The sequence below is a fragment of the Pan paniscus genome, chromosome 11, assembly GCF_029289425.2.
Source record: "Pan paniscus chromosome 11, NHGRI_mPanPan1-v2.0_pri, whole genome shotgun sequence".
Taxonomy (NCBI): domain Eukaryota; kingdom Metazoa; phylum Chordata; class Mammalia; order Primates; family Hominidae; genus Pan; species Pan paniscus.
In genome coordinates this window covers 115,403,664-115,423,619 of record NC_073260.2, presented here as the reverse complement: position 1 = coordinate 115,423,619, position 19,956 = coordinate 115,403,664, and the positions used below count along the sequence as shown (strand labels likewise).

General features: G+C 35.5%; 1 protein-coding gene across 40 annotated transcripts in view; it reads right to left on the bottom strand.

Moving 5' to 3' along the window:
- The window catches only part of PTPRD (protein tyrosine phosphatase receptor type D), a 2,308,100-nt gene that overhangs the window by 852,975 nt on the left and 1,435,169 nt on the right, over positions 1-19,956 (bottom strand). For 2 of the 40 annotated variants that reach the window (XM_055092142.2, XM_055092138.2), the window contains one exon: positions 17,190-17,255. The exons of the other annotated variants lie outside the window; for them this stretch is intronic. The gene's annotated coding sequence lies outside the window, so the exon portion shown is untranslated. The remainder of the gene's footprint in view (positions 1-17,189; positions 17,256-19,956) is intronic. 40 annotated transcript variants of the gene reach the window in all.

Genomic DNA, 19,956 nt, shown 5'->3' with positions numbered 1-19,956 from the left:
TTTTGACAAAGGTGCCAAGAACACACAATAGAGAAGGGATAGCCTTTTCCATCAGTGGTGTTGGAAAACTGGTTATCCACATGCAGAAGAATGACACTGTATCTTTATCTCACATCATTATAAAAATTAACTCAAAATGGATTAAAGATTTAAATGGAAGATCTACAACTATAAATCTTAGAGAGGAAAAGCTCTGCAACATTGTTCTGGGCAATTATTTTGTGGATAGTATTCCTAAAGCACAAGATAAAAAAGCAAAACACAGACAAATGGGATTGTATCAAACTAAAATGCTTCTGCATAGCAAAGGAAATTATTAACAAAGTGAAGAGACAGCTCACAGAACAGGAGAAAATATTTGCAAACCGTTAATGTGATAAGCCAAAAATATGTAAGGAACTCAACTCAATAGCAAGAAAACAAATAACCTGATTAAAAATGGGCAAAGGATTTGAAAACACATTTTTCAGAAGAAGACAAACAAATAGCCAACAGGTACATTTAAAAAATGCTCAGTATCACTAATCATTAGGGTAATGAAAATTAAAACCAAATGAGATACCACCTCACACCTGTTAGGATGGCTTCTATGAAAAAGATGAAAGATAAGTGTTGGTGAGGATGTGGTGAAAAGTGAACACTTGTCTTTTGCTGGTGGAAATATAAATTAGTACTGCCGTTATAGAAAATGGCATGGAGATTCCTCAAAAAAACTAAAAATAGAACTACCATATGATTCAGCAAACCCACTTCTGGATATACATTCAAAGGAATTAAAACAATATGTTAAAGGGATATCTGCATGCTCATGTTCATTGCAGCATTATTCACAATAGCCAAGATATGGAATCAATCTGTGTCCATCAACAGATAATAGATTAAACCAATGTTGTATACACACACAATGAAATACTATTTGGCTCGAAAAGAAGGAAATTCTGTCATTTTCAACAACATGAATGAACCTGGAGGATATTATGCTAAGTGAAATAAACCAGGCACAGAAAGACAAATACCACATGATCTCACTTACGTTACTTATATGCAGAATCTAACAAATTTGATCTCATAGAAGTAGAGAGTAAAACAATGATTACCAGAGCCTGGGATATGGGGCAGGGGGTGGCAGGTGGGATGGAATGAAGTGCTGTTGGTCAAGGGATACAAAGTTTTGGTTAGACAGGAGGAATATATTAAGATCTATTGCACGGCAGGGTGACTATAGTCAATCATGATGTATTGTATATTTCAGAATAACTAAATTTCAAATGTCTCACCACAAAGAATGATAAGTGGAGGTGATAGGTATGTTAATTAGCTTGATTTGATTATCTCACATTGTATATGTATATCAAAACATCATATAGTGACCTGTAGTGTAGACAATTATGATTTGTCAATTGAAAGTAATATTAATAAGAAAAGAATTAGTGGTCAGGAGATAAAATTGGAGATCTAACTCTTCTCTTTCATATATGGGGCACTTTTTCTTTTACTCATATTTAATTTGCTAAAGTGATCACAAGATGCCGAGAAGAGAAAGTGTGGTCTCATTTGGGCTCCAAGCCAGGCAGCTTAGCAATAGAGATTTAATTTTTAAATTTAATTCTAATTAAAATGAGAAGCTAGAGATTTAACAAAGTTCAAGAAGTGAAAACTATAAAATAAAATACAATCCTGGGGGAGCAAATATTTAAAGATTCATGGAGCCTCCTGAATGAGAATACTGGTATTCCACATGTTTCTCCTTGTGTCTCTTAGTGATAAACATACAGCTGTACATTGACATCTGTGGCAAAATTATAGATACATTTAAAATGTGTTTTAGATAAATGCATACATAGTTGTGTATCATACTATATTTTTATATATAGTAAATGGTAAACTATGTAACACATCATATAACAGTAATGGTAACATTACTGCATAAGCTACACATATATATTTAAATTGGCTAAATGTTTAAATTTTCCCATACCTTCATGAAATGGGACTCAGCACATTAATATATAGTACAGCCTTAAAGTGCATTTCATTTTAAGATTTTTTTTGTCTTGAATCCTAAAAGAGTAGCAGGATAACATGATAAGGGATTCAGCATTTTCAAAGAAGAAAATAACAAGGCCCAGCATTTAGAAGATCTTCAACTATTTTCTTGCCAATATCTGACTATTCTATGCCATATTGGCCTTTGTCCATTTGTGCCTAGAAAATTCCTCACAGTGAGATTTTTTTCTTATGCATGCACCACGGTTGCTAAACTTTGCTAAACACTGCTACAAAATGTCACAAAAAGTGGCAGATTGGTGCCAATATACATTCATGATTGCTAATCTTACCCAGGCTCTCAATAGTGCCTGAGAATCCTATTAGCTTTCCATTACCCAACTTAATTCCCATTCCTGACAGATACTATTTCACATCTTCCTAACTCTTCTCAAATATTCAGTTCATCCATCTTCCCCCTCAGATCCACAAGATTACTTAAAACCACTGGGGGAAAACTTTTGGACTTCTCACTGCCCAAGTAACAACCAGCATACATCTTTTCCTTTGTCCTTTTGGGACAAGGAAGAGTTGACTTTCCATCTACATAATTGATCTACCATCTATCTGCAGTCTGAAATCCTTCCCCTCTGTATTCCTTAGAAATACTGTAAATTCTCCACCCTCCATTTGCTTGCATCTCCATTTTCTCCACTTCTGGAGGAATCTCATTAGAATTCCATTATGCATGGTTTTTCAGCATTAAAAAATAGAAAATAAAAAGTAAACAACCTTCAACATAAACTACCTCTGCAAGTACTATTTTTTTTCTCTCCTTTCCCCTTTACAGTCAAAATTCTTGAAGGCATTATCTATATTTTCTGTCCCAGTTCTTCAAGTCATTCAACATTATTATTTTTCCCGCAATATGCCAACAACCTTGCTTTCACACAGGTTATCCAAGCTTACATGTTGCGAAATGTAGACACTCTTTAGCTAGCTTGCTTAACTTCTTGGGAACATTTGATACTGTTGGCAACTTTTCTTCAGGACCCTCTATTTTCTTACCTCCTGGGGTACAACTCTCTTCTGGTGTGCCTCCTTCCACACCAGCTTCTCTTTTTTTCCTCTCAACACTCCTTTTATCTACTCTCACTTAAAATATTGATGACCTTCAAGGCTCAGTTCTAGTCTTTTTCTCCACCTCACTCAAGGACTTATTAAATGAATCCAAGAAACCTTTGGTAAGTTTGTCCACTCCCAAAGCTTCAAAATCTGTAATCTGATGACTCCCAAATCTCTTCCTTCAGTACAGACATCTTTCCTGGGATCCTTGCCTAGATATTTAGCTGGTTACTAAAACTGCACATGGATGTTTCATAGGCCCCTGAAGTCTAACCCACTCAAAGATGCACTCATGATCTCCTTATCTTTCTTCTACACTTCCACACTTAATTGTCCTCTTGTGTTCTCTATCTCAGAAATGTCACTACCATCTACCCAGGACACCTCTCACATCTAGTAAATTATCACGTAATTTAGTTTCTATTGTCAAATTGCTTTCTGGATATTTCTCTTTATTGCTACAGCCACCACCCAGATCCAAGCCAATACTATGTATTTTTTTTTTTTTCTGTTGGGTTGCCATCTCTTCCTAATTGGCCTTTTTTTCCCGTCAAAATCTCTCTCCTGTAATCTATTGTCTACAGTGCACCTATGAGAATATAGTTATGATATTCTCCCACTTAAAATCTTTTATAGCTTTCCTACTGCCCTTATGATCAAGATCAAACCTCTAACCATTTAATAACTGACTCGACCATTCATGATCTGACCTCAGTACGTTCAGCAGCCTCGTAACTTGACAGCATCCTCAAATTCTGTTGTCCAGATATACTGAACTCCCATCAGTTATTCAAAGCAGAACTTGCTCTTGTCCACATCTAAGGCTTCACATGTTTTGTTTTCTCTCAAATTCACTTTAGCACCCCTCTTTTCTATTTGATCCTACCCATCCTTCAAGTCTTATGTTACATATCACTTCCTCAGAAAGCCCTTCTGAAATTTTTGGATTAGTTTCAGTAAATCCTACTGAAATATGACTTCAACATTTATGTACTTCCCTTATCATAACACCTATCATGCTTTATTATTATGCCTATTATATTAGTTTCCTATTTCTTCTGTAACAAATTACACCAATTTTTTTTTGCTTAAAACAGCACAAATTTATTATACTTCTGGAGCTCAAAAGTCTAAAATAGGCTAGCAGTGCCATTTTCCTTCTGGAGGATATACAAGATAATCAATTTCTTTATCTTTTACAGCGTTTAGAGGCTACCTGTATTCTTTGGCTTGTGGCCCCTTCCTCTATCTTCAAAGTCAGCAGGGCATCTTTAACTTTCTGTCTTCTGACCTCCGCTTCTATTTTCACATTGCCTTCCCACATTGACTTCTCTGCCTCTCTCGTTCTCTTATAAGGATCTTGGTGATTACACTGGGCTCACCTAGGTAATCCAAGGTACTCTTCTGATCACGATATCTTTAACTTAATCACATCTGCAAAAGACTTTTTGACACAGAAGCTAACATATTGACAGGTTTCAGTAATTAGGATGTACATATCTTGTAGGAGGGTATTATACTGCCTTTCATACTTGTTTAAATGTTTGTTTTTCCTATTACAGAGCATAAAATCTTTTCTCTTCCCTTCTTTATTCTTAGTGCCTAGCACAGTGCCTTACCTCTGAGAGGTGTTCAATACATATTTATTATGAAGAAATACAGAGTCCTAGACTGATTTCTTTTTTAAAAAATTTATCCAAGGCTAGACACGGTACCTCATGCCAGTAATCCCAGCACTTTGGGAGACTGAGGCAGGTGGATCTCCTGAGGTCAGGAGTTCATGACCAGCCTGGCCAACATGATGAAATCCTGTCTCTACTAAACAAAACAAAACAAAACAAAACAAACCAACCAACCAGAAATTAGCCGGGTATGGTGGTGCACACCTGTAATCCCAGCTACTTGGGAGGCTGAGGTAGGAGAATCGCTTAACCCAAGAGGCAGAGGTTGCAGTGAGCCGAGATCATGCCACTGCACTCCAGCCTGGGTGACAGAGCAAGACTCCACCTCAAAAAAAAAAAAAAAAAATCCAATAAACATTTACTGGTTTCTTTTTAAAAAAATTCATTCAATAAACATTTATTGAACATCATCTACCTGAAAGACATATTTTTGATGCTTAGATTATAGATGTGAATAAGAAATGTTCTTTGAATCCATAGTCTAATAATGAGGATACATATATAGAAAGATAAATACATTAAGGTCTTTTTGTTGTTTGAAATAAGTATGCACATTGAGAGTGAGGAACCAAAAGAGGAATGTCAGGACTTCTTAATTTTGAGGAGAGAAGGAAGACTTTTTATGTAAGGCATTGCCTTCAAAGAGAAATAGGTCTTCTCCAGAGAAACAAAGTCAGATGAGAAATAGCATTCTATGCAGATGAAGGTAGGTGAAGACATAATTAGAGCGGCAAAGCCATTTGGTTGATTTACAGAACTGCAAGAAGTCAGAAATGGCTGCTGTTTGGGATAGATAGAAACTATATCATAGTAAGATTGGAAAGATAAAAAAGAGCCAGCTCTAAAGCGTCTGTACATCATACTATTAAGGTTTGAATTTAGTTCGTAAATAATGTGAGACCACTAATAATTTCAAGGATGTCAACTATGACTCTGTACATATTAAAATAACTTGCTAAGATAGCAACGTGTACATTTCATGGGGGGGCCACATATTAACAAGGAGATAAGTTAAAAGTCAATAACCAATAGTCAATGTGTGATATTAAAGGATGTCTTCTTGATCTTTGAAGGCTAAACTTGATTTCAATGTATATCAAAAGATACAGATGTAGATATAAAGACATAGATATAGTAACATATGTAATACTGAATGAGTACAAATTATAAAATGTAATCATAAAACAACCAACTATACTCACAAACCAGCCTTTTCCCCTTAAGTGTATCACCCTTTTAATTTTTTTCTCAGTGACTAGCTCTTATCCTGTCCCCAAATATATATTTAGTCAGGTACAATTATCTGTCCCTATGTAGGTATTAAAAAAACCTGTGGTGACTTTAACTCACAAAACATAGTTTCAATCCACTGATTAAAATGTCTCAGCTCATGAATATATCAAGACTCTGGGTTTTTTTTTTTTTTTTTTAAGTTGAATCACTTCTCCATCCACCTTACTGTGGTTTCTGATCCTTTCGATGTTGTAATAGTAGGAATAGAGGAGAGTTGAGAGAAACAAAAATATATTGCTTAGCCGAATCTGTGGAGATGACATATTCCTATACTCTCTGGACTTGGTGGATGTCCAAAACTGACTCTCTTGTGTTTATTCCTGGAATTTTGGGAGAAACTCCTTCCACTCCATCCACAGAGAGCTCTCTTCTGCAGCCTCTAGGCTCCTAGCATTTGGCCTCTACTTTCTGTTAAGGTCATCTCATTCCCCCAGCTGACCTGTGTGCAAAGTTTAAGACCACCTAATTGCATATTCCTCTCCTGTGTGGCTCAAAAGTGGTCCCAAGGAAATGCTTATGAATCCATCATCCCTACAAAACCTAGAGATGCCACTGACATTCTCTAATCAGCCCTCTCCTCTGCTGCAACAGACCATGTTAGCCAGTTTCTTGCTTGTAGACTTCTTAGGCTTAGCTCAGATATTAGTTCACTACAACCTGTAATTTGAAAGGACACAGATTATGGTCCCTCACTGGTCTTCTTAAAAACACCTTGGAGTTTGTGTGTAAGTTTGGAGAAGGAGGGCATTCACAAAATACCTTCTCCCAAAAGAAATCTTCAAAACCCCTCCTTCCAAAAAACTCCAAAAAAAAACAACCTACTTATAGTTGTAAGAGGTTTAAGACTACCTATAGTTATAAGAGTCATATAGCTGGACCAAAGCCACCACCTATTTTTGAAAACTTTCCTAACAACTCAGAACCTCACTTTGCAATATACGCTCTTAGCTGAGTTAAGTAAGTATTAAGTACTGTGTGCACAGTACTAAGTCTTATCTTACTTAATCATTTCAACTCAGTGAGAAAAAAAACTAAAGCCCAGAGAGGTTAAAGAATATGCTAAAGGTCACATTGTTGACAAATAGTGGACCTGATATTCAAAACCAGGGAGCCCAAATCAGAACTATGTCTCCTCATATCATAACCTTTATTGTATTATATTTGTTTAAATGCCCGTCATCCTTATCAGATTGCATTTTTTTTCTCTTCACAATTACCATAGTAATACTCTTCCATTTCTTAACACTGATGTGCTTCTTGTTTTTTTAAATGCAATGCAAGATGGTGTATTGCTTCACATGTTATATGGGGTTTGTGTGTGTGTGTGTGTGTGTGTGATTTTTCTATTTACTAATGATGACAAAATAAGCAGCACAGCCAACTTTGGAATAAAAATGATTCCAAAACATAAATATTATTGCTATAATATCATGTTAAAAAAATAAGGAGGGCTGGGCGTGGTGGCTCACACCTGTAATCTTAGTACTTTGGGAGACCGAGGTGGGTGGATCACCTGAGATCGGGAGTTCGAGACCAGCCTGAACAACATGGAGAAACTCTGTCCCTACTAAAAATACAAAAATTAGCCGGGCATGGTGGTGCGTGCCTGTAATCCCAGCTACTCGAGAGGCTGAGGCACAAGAATCGCTTGATCCAAGGAGGCAGAGGTTGTGGTGAGCCGAGATCGCGCCATTGCACTCCAGCCTAGGCAATGAGAGCAAAACTCTGTCTTAAATAAATAAATAAATAAGGAGAAAAGTTCATTGTTTTCATCCACAAAAAAGCAAAATTAATTTTTATCCTGAATTTTAAACTCATTTTACAGCCACTGCATGAAACATGCTATTTTATTTACTGGAGAGACATTGCACTGACAATGCCCACCGTCTGATCATCCTTAGAAAGCTCCCTCTCACATGCCAACGAAAACCTATCTTTCTGTGGAGTCCTTCTGTGGAGTAGATTTTTATCTTAAAATCAGATAACTGATTTTTTTTTTTTTTCCACCTTTGCTTTATTCTGAAGAAGGTTTGGCAAACTACCGCCCATGGGCTAAATCTGGTCCACTGCCTCTTTTCTAAATAAAGTTTTATTGGAACACAGCCATGCCTATTCACTTATGTTTTGTGTACGGTTCTTTTCTTGCTAAAATGGCAGAATTCACTAGTTGCCAAAGAGTTTGTATAGGCCACAAGGTCTATGGCCCTTTACAGTAAAAGGTTACTTACCCTTCTTCTAGACAGTTTAGATTGACATAAAATCCTCTACAAAATACCACTGCAACCATGTTGTCCACCTTCAATTTACTTTTCTAACATTTATTCATTTTTTTATCTTGCCTTTTTAACCTTGTTTCATTTTTATTGCCTTTTCCATATATTTTTAGCAATTTTATTTTATTTTAGTATATTGCATGCATTTTCAAAGCTACCCTAATTTCTTTTTGAAATACAATGGCATAAAACTGAAATTAAAATATCCCATGGTGTTATATACATTTTGCAGGTTGTCTCAAAATGTCTTTTGTTTAAAATACAGTTGAATATAAAGAAATCAAACAAGTAAGCAGCGAAACTTATAGTTTAAAAAACGATTTTTTTGCACTGACTTGACTATTTATCTTGTTTTGAGACACCACCACATATTTGTTCTCTAACTTTGTAAGCTTTAGAAGCACTAGCTAATGTTTTTAGTGAAAAAAAGCCAACAGACAAAAATAATAATAATTCTATTTTCAACTTCATGCTTTATTTTCTGAGAGGAAGAAAGCAGTTTATTTGTTACAGGGTACATTTGAGTAAGACCTTAAATCATTTATCTGTTAAAAGCATTAAGTACTGTCTTTTAGATTTTTTTTTAAAAAATTATTTATATATTTTTTTTTGTAGTGAAGTAGAATGAAAATTAATGCTCTCCTGTCTCTGTATAATAAAAAATAATTTGGATATATACTTTTTTATTTCATGAAATTTCATTTACCTAGAAAATATGCTTCTGTCATAGAAATAACCACTGAGTGCTACAAAATGTATATATAAATTTTTATCAGTGGAAATCAATTTGCATAAATTTATATTAGCCTTCTAATTGAACCTTCTCATCTTATCTAATACACTGTTTGCTTAATAAATCTTATAGAGCCTCTTTTTGGCTTTAACTTTTCTCATAAAACACTTTTATGATATTTCTAAAGTTTTATTTCACTTTATATAATTCAAAAACCGCCACAGGTAATATATATAAAGGTCATACTACAAAAATGTCTTGACTCCTAACCAATTCTATGCCATACTAAAGTTCCTATACTCAGTGTTTCTGATTCAATGCTAAGAGGACTTTTACATTTTCAAAGACCTTTTGATAATGAATAGACGGTAAGTATTTGGAAAGAAAATATAAATCCCAGGATTATATTTGAAGCACTTTTCTTCAGTTTGCCATGCTAAAGTTAGGAGATTAAATGAGAAAATCCCATACTAAATTTTCCAATTAAAAAATGAGGTAGGCCCTGGTTATAAAAAGTCTCTTTATATAGACTTCATTATGTTGCTGGTCAAATCATACCCCTTACATATATGGTGATACACATAGGCAGCTTTGTTATTCCTTCTTTCTGTTTTGCCAAAGTTAAAAGAGATTCTTCTGTATTTTGCTTTCTTGTTGGAAAACAAAGATTTACTACCATGTTTAATACCCCTGGGCTGATTTTGGAAATTTCAGGTTAAACACATTCTAAAAAGGCATCTGTAGTCTAAGGTCTCAGAGCGTAGGTGTGCCCAATCCAAAGAAAACTAAAACAACATCAATAGCAGCAACAACAAAGGCACTAACTTCCTGGTTAGCTTAATGATGTTTCATTACAAATACTCAGCCAACAGTTTTAGGAAAAGTCCTGTCCTGTCCTGGAACTGCAAGATTTGATGGCTCTGCCATAAAGGATTAGAAGGGGTTGATATTTGTCATTTTGTAAGCACCACAGATCTTTGGTGTTTCTTCATTTGTATTTATTTTATTGTAGGATTAAACTAGACTAAGCCCATGAAGTTTTCCTGAAAATTAAACTTTTTTCAACTTAAAAGGTGGTGATTTATCCAAACAATAAATATCCCAATCTGTGATTACAAAATTGGATCAAAAGATGCGAAAATAACACCAGAGGAGCAATTTTAGATCATTGTGTTTAGATTTCTCAGAAGAATCTAACACTAAGCTGAATTATTTTTTCTGAAACCCATACCTAAAATGTTCATTAGAGTTCTTGTTCAAAATCACTGTGATGGATAAGGTTCTTTGTCCTTCAAATTTTTACTTATGTTAGATTTCACTGTGGCATCACTGAATAGAAAAAAAATAAAATAACAAAATAGATTGGGTGGTTTGATTTTAGGGAAAAAGTCCTTAAATGAATCTTTGGTTTTCCTGCTTTTGCTACCTCATTAATCCTAAATGGTGTCAGTCAGTTGAGTCTAATAGCTGCGAGTGTTACTACCTTGGTCAGTTCCAAATTATAGTATTGATTAATTGATTGTCTTCTTCCAGTTGTGAATTATATTAATGCCGGCCCAGGCAGTTTGGCTTGAGGCCAAAGGCTAATTTTCAATGGAAGGAAAGAAGCAGTTTCACTGTTTCTCTGCTGTGGTTAAGTGGATGCTCAGAAAACAGAAAGCTTTGAAAAGATGATTTGACAAAAAGAATGCACTAAATATAATTAATATGTGTTTATTGATCAATCCAACCTAGAGAAACAAGTAGGAAGAGAGTAAGTTGAGAATTCATCATTTCTCAGCCCCAGACTTCCAAAACAGTCTTAAAACAATTGACTGGAGAATGAGAGTAGGAGGGAAGCAAGATGGTCCAGAATGATAATGAGCCAGCCTCAGGATCTGTGGAATTAAGTCCAGATGCAAGTGTGGTGGCTGTGGTGCTTTCAAACGAAGTGAAACTTGATGTGGGTTACAGGCTCCTCTACATCATAGGCCCAGCTGTCCAGGAAAGCTTAAGAAACACCTGCCACATTGTGGTACCACCAGGGCAGCAGTACCATGTTCTCAGAAAAATATAAACATTACAAATTGAAAGTCAAAACAAGAGGGGCTGGTTTCTCGTTAACTCTCTGCTTTAAGGAAGAACATAAAAGGGTTGAGTGTGCTTATCATTCATTCTTGTGGAATGGGAAAAGCTAAATGGGGCATTGAGAGGTTAATAACTTTCACAGATCTATAACTCTGAGTTTCTTTGTTGCCAGATCAATTCATTTTCCCTGCAAAATGTGAAGGGAAAACTGGTATGGGATGGAGTATTGCTGATTATAAGATTATACTATATATAAATATAATTAGATTATATTTATAATCATTATTGGTCTTTCTTTTCAATGTGGACAAAATTATGCTTGGTTTCACAGGGAAATAGAAAAAAGAGCTTTTCTTCTTCAAGTAAAGAGAAAGAGCATGAAAAAATGCGGGAACTGATTGAAGGGGTCTTAAATTTGAAAGCATTGACATCAAATATATAGACGATTGTCATAAATGGAAAGTTTGGAGGAAACAATCATGAATATGTGGAAAGCAGTCACAAGGTCAAATATATTGATAGGAATTAGAATTCTATGGGCGTATTTTCTATAAGAGAAGAGAGACTGCAGGTAGACATATTGATGAGGAAAAAACTACTCTTCTATAAGTGCCACTAGGTTTAATATTATTATTTTACATATATATGAAAAATCCTTAGCGGAAGCAATTATGTAACAGCCTCTTGGCATGGATTCTATAATGAAAGTTCATAGAATAAATCTCCACAAAATATAAAGGTATATTAATTCTTCATTACTGTCTCAATGATCTGCAGCAAAAATAAGATTAAAATTTGGAAAGACATAATCATTATTTAACAAATATTATGATAAGCTAGGCTGTTTATGATAGATGATAAGGATATTATAGAGGGAGGGCCAAAACAAGAAGCATGTCTTTAGGGTAATCTGTTGTGTAGTTAGTAATTCAGGTAACTCACAGTATAAATGGTATTACAAATCCAGTGTACCAGTGATTTGAATAAATTACTGCATATCTTAGTACACTAAGTATTCTCTAAGTGAGCTAGTTATAATCTTAGCTTCTTTTGGAAAAGATACAAATATAATTCATCCTAGTAAATTCCTCTGCACTCAGCACAGAGACCCTAACACAAAATGAGTGCTGCATGAATATTTGTCAAAAAAGGGAATGTATAAGAATATAGCCTTTGAATCAATTTCCTTTCAGTGGCAAAATGTACATTCCCTAAAGAAACATAATAATAAAGTCAACAATGAGATAGTAGAAGAGTAAACTGTTTGGGATCCAGGCATGTATAAATATAACTATTTTTATCTCTTCTCTACCTCCTCTCTTTACCTGAATAAATCTGATTAACCCTTTACTCACTTTCATTTTCTGGAGAAGTGATCCCTTGCCCGTTTGGACCTAGATTAAGCAGCATTATCTCGGGCTCTGTGTTTCCCATGTTTTGGAAATATTTGCACTCTCCTATAATTGTTTATTTAATTGGCTTATTCATGATAGATGTGCTATGTCTTCTCATTCTTCTGTATGTTCCCTAGGTGCTGGCAAAGGGTTTGGCATATAGATGGCACTTGGTTTTTCTAGTCTGTGTCATTCTTGACCCCTCTCCTCTATACCTCCCATCTGGTTGATTTGCACATCCAGGTAGCTCTAAGCAATGCCTATCTAGAATTTAACCATTTCTCTGACTCCCAAAGCCATCAACTTATCCAGTACTTGCCTGTATTATTCTAATAGCCTTTATCCTGCACCTGGCACTGTTTTTGCCCCATTTATTCAGTTCTAACTCAAGCCTAAATGATTCCCTTAAAATACAGATTCGATCGTGTCCAAAATATTCAGTGAAACATCATCTTCTGTTCAAAATATTCAATGAGAGATCATCTCACTCAGAATGAAAGCCAAAGTTCTTACCAGCAGCTAACATGGCCTTCGTTTATTTCTCAGTCATCTTTTCCTCCTGACTCTCCTCAGACTTTCACTCCAGACACGTGAGGCCTTCTGTTCCTCGCTTTAGGTAAGCTCCCTCCTTAGGGTCTTTGCACCTGCTCTTTCCTTATCTAGAATATTTTCCCCCTAATATCTACATGACTCACTCCTTACTTTCTTCAGAGTTTGACTCAAAAGTCACCTACTCAGTTCAAAATTTGAATATTCTCCTTACTCAATATTTTAATTTTATTTCCCTACTTTATCTTGTCCTAATAGTGCTGATTTCAAGTCTGGTATTCAGCAAGTGAAATGAACTTCCATTCTGTGTAGCTGGGTGTCTATTATGATGGGTTGGTATCCATTTCTACTGGTTGGGTCATGGGTCACTTAACACTGGGGATACATTCTGGTAAATATGTTGTTAGGTGATTACATCATTGTGCAAACATCATAGAGTGTCCTTACAAAAACTTACTAATTATAGCCTACCAGTGTAGCTATATGGTATAGCCTACTACACACCTAGGCTATATGGTATAGCTTATTACTCCTAGGCAACAAACCTGTACAGCATGCTGCTGTGTTGAATACTGTACACCACTGTAATACAATGGCATGTGTGTATCTAGACATATCTAAACATAGAAAAGGTACAGTAAAAATATGCTAGTATGCTCTTACAGGACCACCGCTGTATATGCAGTCCATGGTTGACCATGGACCATTGTTACACAAAGCATGACTCTATTTTAAATCTCACCTCTGCTCATCACTATCTAATATACCCGATACTTTGCCTGTTTCTCCCTACCATTGGCCTCCCCTACTCTAATGTGTTCTTGTTCAACACTGTATCCCAATATCTGCAGTGTCTGGCCCACTTTCGCTCCTACCGGCATGCTCTTATGTTAGCCTACGCACAATTTCACCTTAAAAAGAATTGCAAATGCCTCAGACAATGAGAGATTCCATAGACATGTATCTTCTAGGCAATTAAACCTCCATGATAATGAGGGAGTTAAGTATCTTTAAAAAATACTATGAGAAGTATATTGCATGAAAAAATAGTTTGAACTATGAAACAGAAATATATTTGTTTATACCATACAGCCCCCCCAAATAAAACATTACCAACAGGAAAAAAAATCATTATATAGAATACTTATTTGCTTTCCTGTTGTCTCCATCTAACAGATCATGAACTCCTTGAGGGCAGGTATCATTTTTTGTATCTTTGTCTCTCCATCATCTAGAATAGTGACTGATTAATAAATATTCAATAAATAGATGAATGAAAAAAGGGACTTTGAGCATTTCCACAATTACCCATTTAAGAGATAAAAATCATCACAACTATGCTTTTATTTACTAGGCTTACATACTTTTATTTTAATCAAGGTAAATAATTTATACATACTCCTATTGGCTCAAATATAACCTTATAAGTTATGTTATTCCAAATGTGTGCATTTATCTGCCTTAAGGGTTTTCAGGGGCATAATCCTTGTGATTGAGGTGAAGATATTAGATATACATAAATGCTATCTCAGCATTACTATGGTTTTAAACTGTGTAATATGTTCTCCTAAGTAAATTGTAAACAACTGTTTCCAACAAAGGATATTACATAAGAGATTTCATAATCTTATTTAATAACTATAGTGATTTCTAATATTTCAAAAAGTGATTGAAAAATGTAATTCTGCCTAGAAAAATTTAGGATCAGATTTAGAAGTAATTTTAAAAATTGTTATTATTTTTATAAATTTGGAACCATTTAATGTGCTAATGATTTTCTTTTTTTTAAGACCGTGAGATTTGCTTTGGACTGAATGTTTCTGTCTCACCCAACATTCATAATCTGAAGCCTGATCACCAGTGTGATGGAATTATGAAGTGCGGCCATTGAAAGGTGATTAGGTCATGGGATGAAGCCCTCAGGAATGGGATTAATATCATTATAAAAGAGTACCCAGAAAACTGATTTCCCCTTTCCACTATATGACATAGCCAGAAGACCCCATCTATGAACCAGGAAATGACCCCTCACCAGACACCAAATTTGCCAGCACTTTGGTCTTAGACTTTCAGCCTCCAGAACTATAAAAAATAAATTGCTGTTTATATGCCACCCAGTCGAAGGTATTTTCTTATACAGCCAAAGTGAACTAAGACAAGATTTTTGTAAAACATTGTCTTTAATGTTACCCTGTTCATCACAAGAACAATTAACCACTAAAATCTTTGTTAATAAATTATATAAGATCATACAGGGCATGTTTGTCAATCGTACAAAAGATAGTTTTAATAATTCTTGGCTGGGCACGGTGGCTCACGCTTGTAATCCCAGCACTTTGGGAGGCCAAGGCAGGTGGATCACGAGGTCAGGAGTTCGAGACCAGCCTGGCAAACACAGTAAAACCCCGTCTCTACTAAAAACACAAAAAAATTTGCTGAGCATGATGGTGGGTGCCTGTAATCCCAGCTACTCGGGAGGCTGAGGCAGGAGAATCGCTTGAACCTGGGAGATGGAGGTTACAGTGAGCCGAGATTGCGCTGCTGCACTCCAGCTTGGGCAACAGAGTGAGACTCTGTCTCAAAAAAAAAAAAAAAAAAAAAAAAAAAGACAGTTTTAACAATTCTTATAAGCTTAGGACTCAAAAATATACTATTTGTTTTGAGGAAGACTCTTCTTTGTGTGATCCTATTGTATTACTCCCTATTTCTACTGGCCCAAGTACCTCTCCCCATGGTCAGCACAGCTCATGCTAGGTACCTCCAGGCTCACATCATTGAGTATTTGGAAAATGAGTCATCGACTAGCAAAAACTCATATTATAAATGCGGAGCCATATGCAATGGGTATAACTTAATGCCCCAAGTCTGTAGGCCTGAAAAAAGAAAGAAAGAAGCACAAAGTCTTTTCTATATCACTCTTGAACTCAACTTCTAGGTAATCTTCTATAGCTGAGTCTGCAACTCCTTCCCTCAGAATAACAAATGTGCAGCTACCAAGCACCAAAATTTAATAATTCAGCAATCTCACATTGCTACTCTGATATTTCATCCTTCATCTTTCCATAGCCTATAAGTAGAAAAATAGTTGAAGAGCATGAGGCAGATAAACTTAAGGGCTTGATATGTAAGTAGGTTGTCAGCTTGCTGGTCTAATTGTTCTGGTTCTACACTCTGCCGCCTATAATTGAATGTGATTGAATTAATTCAGCTTATTTATTTGGTCATTTATTTCTAGAAAGAGGTATCTAACTTTTCATGAACATAATCATTGATGATTTGACCATTAAGGTCACTCTCAGGAGGAGTTAGGAGTCAGTCTCTATCTATATAGTTCTATGCAGGCTTAAAAACCATTCACTTTCTTCTAATCTTCTTTACTTAGGTGCTTTTCTTCCTTTTTGTCCATTTATTAGGTAATTTCCAACTTGATTACTAAACTAAGATGAGAGATATTTAAAAATAGACCCATGTTAATTGCTATGATTTCAATGTCTCCATTAAAACTCATGTTGAAACCTAATTGCTAATGTAATGGTGTTGGGAGTTGGGGCGTTAAAGAGGTGAGTAAGCCATGAGGCCTCTGCCCTCATGAATGAATTCATGCTGTTATAGTAGAAGTGGTTTAATTATCATGGGCATGGGTTCCTGATGAAAGAATAAGTTCTGTCCCCATTTACTCTTTCAGTCTCATGAAATCACTTCCACCTTCTTCCCTTCTGCCATGGGATGAGGCCCTTGCCAGATGCTGGCGCCACGATCTTAGATTTCCCAGTCTCCAGAACCATGAGTCAAATAAACTTCCATTCTTTATAAATTACTCATGCTGGGGTACTGTGTTATAGCAGCACAAAACAGATAAAGACATTAATGGAATTCAGTTCTAGATGGTTAGATGGTCAAAATATGTCCTATGAGTATCTATCTATCTATCTTAGTAGTTTTTTCTGTCTGTATATCCTAATGCCCACTTGTATTAATTCATTTTCATACTGCTATAAAGAACTGCCCAAGACTGGGTAATTTATAAAGAAAAGAGGTTTAATTGACTCACAGTTTAGCATGGTTGGGGAGGTCTCAGGAAACTTACAATCATGGTGGAAGGTGAAGGGGAAGCAAGATGCTTTCTTCCCAAGGCAGCAGGAAGGAGAAGTGCCTAGTGAAGGGAAAACAGCCCCTTATAAAACCATCAGATCTCATGAGAACTCACTCTGAAAAGAAAACAGCATGGGGGAAACTGCCCCCGTGATTCAATTACCTCCACCTGGCCTCTCCCTTGACATGTGGGGATTATGGGGATTATGGGGATTGCAATTCCAGATGAGATTTGGGTGGGGATATAAAACCTAACCATATCACGACCCTAATTGTTTTTTAGCTTCTATTTTTAGAAGTGAACTGATAAGTACTGACTAAAACTAGTGTGAAAGATTTATACTTTACACTCATTAATATATTGCATAATTAGAAAATATATTATAGCATAACTATCTTAAAATTTGTTTTTTGTCATTATGAACTCAAATTAAACTTAATTTTAAAATGATTATGTCTAATGCTTGATTAATTCAAACAATCCAAACTGATGATCTTTTAAAAATAATTATGGTGAGCAAAAAAAATTACGGTAAGCAAATTGTTAATGCTTAATCCTATCAATCTTGACTTGAAAATGATGGACGTAAACAAATCAATTTAAAAATCAGCTTAAGAGGCCCCTATTTATAGTAGTCCATATAAAAATGGCTTTGTACTTTAGTTGTTTGATAACGGCATCTTAAAACATATAAAAGACTGAATTAATTTTAAAAGCTAAAAGTATAGTGGCCAAATGAAGAGATGCACATGCCTATGATGGTATCCAGACACTATTTGATACATGGTATTTAATTATAGGCATCAATTTGAAACATGAAATATTTTATCGATGTGCTAGGAAAGAGAGATCAGATGATGAAATATCTGAAACCCATCTAATAGGAATGGTGAAGGAACTACAGATATTTTGCATAGGAAATAGAAGACTAAGGATAAAAAAGGCAGGTAGCTTTTGTATCAATATAAGGAAGACTTTTCTTGTAATTACAGCTACTCAATAATGAAAGTGAGGTTTATGTTTAGTTTAATCAGAGTGTGGCTGACTGTGTGTGTGTGTGTTTCAGGAAAGTAGCCTACAAAAAGATTGAACTGTGACCTCCCTTAGTCTTTCTGCCTTAATTGCCTTAGTTTTCCTGCCTGCCTGCCTTTTTCTTTCCTCCTCTCCTCCTCTCCGCTCCTTCTCTTTCTTCCTTTCTTTCTTTTCTTTTCTCTCTCTTTTTCCTCACTTCCTCCTTCCTTCTTTCCTTTTTTCTTTCCTTCTTTCTATCAAAGGGTGATGTGGTTTTAAACACAGAATAAAAATGATTTGAATCACAGATATACTACCAAATATCTCTTATTATCTTGGGCAGGGCATTTGCCTTCTCTGGGTTTAAATTTGTCATGTACAAATCATGGCCTGGGGTCTTTACAGCCTATTTTAGTTCTAATATTCTCTGACCATATAAGTGTAGACATATTGACAAACTCTAAGCCTACTTATGAAGAGTCATTACAACTATAGGCTTTTAGAGCTGAAAAGCATTTAGTCAACCTCCATACAAGTCATTACATTTTACATATTGTTGTTTCTACATTGAATTGCTAGTAAATCATTTCAATAAGTCCTTCTTTAAATGCTGTATATATAGTATAAAGGTTTTTTACTACCCTTGAATGAACAAATGTGACTCTCTCAAGCAGAAATGCTCTGGGAACATCCTGCTGAGCTTTCTTCTTCTGGCCATACAGTCTACATACACAATTAACCTTCCCTTAATTAGATTAACTTGTTCTTTACCTGGGACTGTCAAATTAATACTGTAATCACAGATCTCTTTTAGATACCTGAATATGTTCCTGCTACGTGTAATGCTAATTACTTCTTTACTAAAAGTAACTAAAAACAGGCTCACTTAATGGTATGCCTTAGTTAGAAGATCTGGTTTATGTCTCCAAACTAGTGCTACTCAGAACTTCACAAACAATTCTTAAAATCATCTAAAGAAATCTTACTATTTCTGATTTTCTTAATTGTTGAAACTCAAAGATTTAATAAAATTCCAGACTAGTCCTACTTACATGAAAACATTTATAAGCATTGGCACTCGTTCTTATATTAAAACATGATACTGCATAGCATTTAATCAAATGTTATTTATAACAAATTAAATTGCCCTTTCCAAAACAAGCAAAGCATTTGGCTATAGAACCCACAGTATTGTTATGTTCACCCCACATATTTCCAAATGCAGACATTTTAACAGTTTCTGACTATCATTAGCTTGATCCAATTATGAAAAGTGACACTGATGATTACATGACAAAGACAGCTCACTTAACCAAATTGACTAACCTTGGTCAATGTCCCCAAGGCAAAATGCTATGAACCACTAGCTGAAGACTAGGATATTCAGCATCAACAGTATTTTAAATACCCTCTAACATTCTCAATCAGCCATTGATTAAGCGTCTATGGTTTCAATGTATAGACATTGTGGGAAATGCGAAGATGAGCAAAAAGACATACACCCTCCTTTTAAAAAGTTTACAGTCATAGACACTTAAGGAGGAACTGGCAGGATAATGGAAACCTGATTCTTTTGCCATCTAGTTAGATGGTTTTGATTCTGTCAATCAGGAACCACCTAGAAATAAAGTAATGAATGAGGTCTCTGAAGTTTCACCTGGGTTTGAATTCTTGTGTGATGTGGCAAGATATTTCATTTCTCTAGTTCTCAGGTCCCTCATCCTAACATGGAGATAAAGTACAGACCTCA